Source organism: Anser anser (genome assembly GCF_964211835.1).
Source record: "Anser anser genome assembly, chromosome: 4".
NCBI classification, from domain to species: Eukaryota; Metazoa; Chordata; class Aves; order Anseriformes; family Anatidae; genus Anser; species Anser anser.
The window spans coordinates 60618832-60624831 of NC_139724.1; the positions used below are offsets into that span (position 1 = coordinate 60618832).

At 35.1% G+C, this 6000-nt stretch overlaps 1 long non-coding RNA gene across 1 annotated transcript; it reads right to left on the reverse strand.

Moving 5' to 3' along the window:
• Positions 1-2660: 2660 nt before the first annotated feature.
• On the reverse strand, positions 2661-5775 carry LOC310899141. The gene is made up of 3 exons (XR_014584029.1): positions 5658-5775; positions 4633-4662; positions 2661-3947 (listed from the first exon to the last, which is right to left on the reverse strand). It is a non-coding gene; the product is annotated as an uncharacterized lncRNA (long non-coding RNA).
• Positions 5776-6000: the final 225 nt, after the last annotated feature.

Sequence of the window (6000 nt, forward strand, 5' to 3'; positions counted from 1 at the left end):
ATGTGTAAAACCACAAAAAAGCAAAAATCAACACCCCCGATATAAACCCGGTTTTAAAACTTTGAATGATCATAGAACCACTTTTTTATCAGTTTTGTGAAGATTTTTTGGCTGAAACACTAGCAATCCAGAATTCTTAACACTTTATCTTTCTTTTTTTTTTTAACCTTTCAGGTATTTTTATTATTATTATTTATTTTAACATATGTCTAGAATCAGGTAGAAAGGATTCTGCTCAGACTGATTTTGTACTGGGGATATACTGTCTAAATCCAATGATTTCAACATTTATGATCTGTATTAAGTCCTGTAAAGTCCCACATTTTGTTTTCAGAATTAGCTAGAAATAGAGAGACAAGGTTTTATACCAGTGAAACGGTATCTTTCATTTTCTTTTCTTACAGAAATGCTGTTTCCAATGTCACTGACTATGACTAATGACATTGACTATGACTTTAGCAAATATGCTTGAAAAGCTTCTTCCACCAGTCAGGATTAAGAAATCCCATTATATTAGTGCATTTACATAAAATCCACTTCTCTATATCAGCAGTATGGAACTATCTACTATTAAGCAGCAGCACACTATGAGAGACAGTAGTTGATATTACTTTTCAAAAGATTTGTGCTATGCCATTATGCTATAAATATTTTTTTCCTTTTGCAAGATATACTACCCATTGTACTGTTCATTTTTATCCTGCAAAATATTAGTAAATACTACTGCTTGCACCTGGAAAGTGAGATAAGTAGCACAGCAATACTTTAATTTGACAAAGTAATCCAAGTACCTATTTGGAGTTCAGTAAATACAGGTTATTTTTCAGACAACCTATGCTTTACATATATATTTTTGGTCTTCCAAACAGTGTTACAGATGTGCAGTGATGTCTGGGGATGATGTTATTCTGGAAATATTGCAAAACTTGTACCTGACCCTGAATCTAAACTAATAGAATCAAAAGAAAAAAAAATCAATATAACTGTTTAACATAGCTGTCTCTTGCTTGATTTAAACACACAAATAAAAAAATAAAATAATTTAAAAAAAAGATTAAAGGATATGGTAGTTATAATGGTGCAGCACTGACCTTTTTATCATCACAGAGGCTGACTACTTAGCAAAGAAGTCACACAGATGAACACAGTATCTCATTCAATTTAAGTTCTTTAATCTTTCCCCATGTTTTAGCTTTGCTCAGAGGAATCTGAACATTCACATAGTGCAGATGAAATCATGTACATTTTTCCTCTTCCGATTAAATACTAAAGAATTTTATAAACAGCACACACACAAAAAAGTGGAGTTTATGGGTAAGTAAGTCTGTTTATGTATCCAACTCCTTCATATATTAACTGCCTCTTTCAAACTAAACTGGTGAATAGACCTAGCAATGGTTGCTGTATTAGAGCTTTTGGCTGTTGGGTGATCAGCTTCCAGTAGGAGGCAATAACTAAAGACATGAGCATGGGAAGGTTGGCTGAACACACACGCTGACCTCTTAGAAATGGTTCTGTCTCCTTACATTCCCAAGGAGGCCTGTAGAAAAATAGTGGGTATTTGTGTAATTAAAGGACTGTATCATGATCTATGACACGGATTGGGAAGGGGGAGACACAGGCAATCTATTATTTTCTAGCCTTTGAAAAGCAAATTTTGGAAATTACCATTCTGTTAGCAGAATTCATACAGCGCTTTATTAAATGTATTTAAAATCCAGCCACTGGTGGTGCTGCTACTCACATCACTTTCCTCTCTTCGTCTGAGCCAAGGCAAGAAGTTGTAGCAATAGAAATCTGCTACCTTTTATGTGGACTATTACTACAGCTTGTCACTGGTTCCAGTTATTTGTTTCCTTGCCAAAGACTGAGGAACTTTACGTTGAGCTCCAAGTTCTGCAGCAGAGTGTGCTCTACTGATTATAAATTATTTTTATACTCCGCTTCTGGCCTGCATTCCTGATCTTAGCGCTTGTTGGTTTTTTTGAAACAACCTTTGGCAGCAGTAGGAAAATGGCAGGGAATATTTTGTTTAGCCTCTGAACTCTAGAGTGGAGCCTGCTCAGTCTCTGCAGCACTGGCTCAATCCAGGTAATTCAAAGAAGCTGAGAAAGGCTGAGGCATTCTCAAAGTGGACTGAATCTTTGGCAAATTATACAATCAAACTCTAACAAGCTCTCCACTGGGCTTATGTAAAGGGTTTTTCTTCCAAGGCTTATACTGGTTCCAAATTTTAATGAATCTTGCCAGATATGGCAAGAGGCTTATGCTAACATGCATTTGTCATTTGTGTCCAAATTTCGATTTCCTCCTTCAGTGTTTGGAGATGCTAAAGCTACCTTGCTTTCTTCCTGTGAAAATCTCATGTTTCAGACACCTCTGATCTGTACCAGGACAAATTTGAGACCAGAAAGAAAGAGGCAAGTACACTTGTACACCAAAACAATGCGTAGATGCAAGATACAGTTGTTAGCTTAAATGTTTGCAAGAAAAGAGCCCAGTTCTTACATTGCCCCAATAGGGTAGAACATTAGAACTAGATGAGTGTCCTAATCAGCATGTGTTGGCTATCCTACACTGAATTTGAATTTATTTATTTATTTATTTATTTTTGGCATTCTGGATATCTTATTGACAAAAAGTACAGCACAGTGCTACCTTCTGACAAAATGTATCTCAGTTCTACTGGTTCCAACAGTAAAAAAAAAAAAAAAAAAAAGTCATAATCATTGCTGCTTTTTAAACTCTTTTTTTTCCAATTTTACAGTTTTCCTCCTTTTATACATACTATTGTGGAATTCCTCAGCGTGCAGTGAAAAAATGCAAATTCGATCACGGTTCTGACAAATACATTACAAAAAAAATCCCATTTCAGACTCTATAAGGGTAGAAACAGCCTCTGTGATCAAAATCAGCACAAGCTTTCCATTGAAGTCATTGGAACTTGGATGAGGTCTTAGCTTTCACCAAAATAAATTATTTAGTCAACCTGAATGAAAGGAAAGGAAAATATGACACATGATGGTACCCAAATTTTTACTACCCGCAAAACATTTTTTTTTCACACAACTGTAGCTGATATTTTAAAAGCTATTTTCTCAGTCTTCTTTTAACCCTGCTGCACTGCCACTATTGCAATGGGTTGTTAAATGGGTATTGCAAAAAGGTTTGGGATTTTTTTCTTTTGCTCTCTCCCTCCCAATCAAGATTAGCCAGCTCCTAGTCAACATATGCTATATATAATATTTCTAAGGGTTTTCTAAAGACTGCAGGTTGTGTATACTCAAAAAAATCTGTATTTCTCTTGCAGTTCCAGCATAAAGTCTTGGACTGATGCCTAGAACAGACCCAAGATGTGTATCTCTCAGCATGCTCTGTCATGTGCTATTGGTTATAAAGCTTGCAATTGTTATACAGCTGGAGTAGTGCCTTAAGCATACCTTTGCCTTTCAAGGAGAAGGTTCAAACAAAACAAAACTTTTGTTCTCCCAGGAAATTTCGATGAGAATGTCAGCATGACAAAGCAAGCTTGGAATATTTTCTTAAGAGAAGATCTCGTGATTAGTATAACTTTTGTTTCTGGCAATATCTAGCTATTTGCATGGAATACTTTACAGCCATTAATTTATGTAGGCATTGGTTTATTCTCTTCCCAAATTCTTATTTTCGATTAAAAAAGGGGTGACATGCATTTTTGAACTTTTTTTTTGGCATTTTTTTCCTTCCATGTGCTGAATTTTCCAATGAGAAGAATTCCCAGATGGAACGAGAACACAGTAAGTTGGGAATAACACTGTCAAAGGAAAAGTACTATAAAACAAAAACAAAACAACACCAGTTGTTTAGAATACAGTAAACAATTTCCAGTGCAAAAAGATTCCAGTGCTGTTATGCTCAGATCTTCTTTCTCTGTGCCTGAAAAGGTGCTATGAAGGAGAAGAGAGTCCCTAGAGAAAAGATAAATGATTTCTCAAAATCCATATAAAAGCTCAATATCAGGATTAGGAAAACATTTAGATCTTTCATCAAGCAAATGTCCTTTTCAGGGGACAATACCTACCTATACATTCTCGCCTCTACTGTAAAATTATTATCTCTCACTATGCACATTTCTGAAGAGTTAGGAAAATGTGCAGATATATGTTTTGTTCTCCCATACACAATTAGAAAAATGGAAATCTGGAAGTTTTTTGTTAGATTTAATTAAAGTAAGTTGTGTTGCTTTGTCCTGGAAAGCAATGTGTAGAAATGCTCAACAGAATATGAAGCTCGGAATAGCCCTTCAAAAATAGACATTAACAGAGCTTTATAACTTAGATGTTAAAATGTCAGAAAGAAGACCTTAAATTCAAAATCATGTATGCCAGCTCTCCCGTTCTGAATATTTTGTATGCAGTAACTTGTATGTACTGCCAAGTGGATGCTGAAATGTATCTTTTCATCCGTAACGTTGCAATGGCAAGTCTTCTGTACTAAATTTATTTTGCATTTTAAAAGTTAAAAAGTTGAATGATTGCCTATTAAATTCAATACTACCACATCTCAGCTCCTGTGGAGAAGTAAATCTTAAAGGCTTGTGTTCAGTATACAACCAATTCAAACACGAACACTGTAAATGATGTTAGAGATTACCTTTTTATCATTCAAATTTCTCCTGTGAATCTGTCAGGGAAAGAGGTGGTTTTATAAAAGAAATAATTAGAATTGCCTTTGAAGTGAGTTGTGATCACAATCTAATAAGAAGGTAGATAAGTATTTGATGGTAGAACTAGAATTTTAACAGATGCAGCAAATCTATCTGCAAACAATAGCTTTTTCATTGGACAGCATCAGAAAACTGCTACGCTTTTCTGTTGTGGTTTCCCTCTGCTGTTGTCCACCTATCACTTTAAAATTTATCCCCTTAACAATCATTAAAACTTGAATACAAACTCTTCTCAAACTCTGTTTGTGTATACATAGTGTAGCTATTCATCACTATGATAAATGAAGGGAAGTTTCTGTTGAAAGCTGGAAATAGCCCTTTTTTTTTTTTTTTAAGCTATTTGAGCCTAATTCAAGGAAATTTATGGAATAATGCCATTGCCCAATTCACTGCAACCTTCCATGAGAGCACTCATGCCACTCACTTTTTCAGGCACGATGTCTCTTTATAATTCTTTGACCACTGTGGAGTCTCTCCTAGGTGCTTATTTCCTAAGTGAAGTCACTGCATCACTTAGTGAGATAAATGTTTGTGTGCACTTATTCTGAAACATGAACCTCTCCAAGAGGAGAAGAAGTAATTCAAGTTTCCAAATATTGGCAAACACATAATTTTCATTAGTTTCTTGAAGTTCTATTTCTTTCCGCACATGGTCCATGCTAATGAAAAAGAAAAATAGCTTGGATAATCTGTAAAACTCTATCAAATAGGAATAGACTGTTAATAAAGCACTGAAAAGAACATGGCTAAACTAAGTACATGCCAAGCTAAATTTCAAAGTCTTCAGATATGAGTGTTGCTTAAAATTGTGCAGGCAAAAACACAATCCTTCACATGAAAAAAAGGAAACAGTTACATGACATATGATCACAAAGCTGGATGAAATGATTTTTGTCAAAACTTAAAATAGTAAGTAACCAGGATAAAACTGACCTTTGGTCAGTAATCATACCTGAGAAATTTCAGCTGTAAAGGTGAAAGCTTGACAAAGTTATAAATAACTGAAAAGGAAAGAAAGAAAACATTAAGAAAATTATAGCTGTCAATATGGTCTCTATCTGGAATACTATTACTGGTAGTTTTTCGATATAGCACAGACAGCAGAGTAAGGTGATCTATGGAAAAACAATCTGTCATTATTTAAGAGGAAATGAAAACTGTAGTGGAGATGAGATCATGGACCATCCAGAAGACCAACCACTGAAAAAAAAAGGGGGGGGGGGAAGGTCTCTTTTAGCCATCTTCAGTGTTTTACTAAATCGACCTTTGAACCACTAAGTCATCAGTTTCCAAAT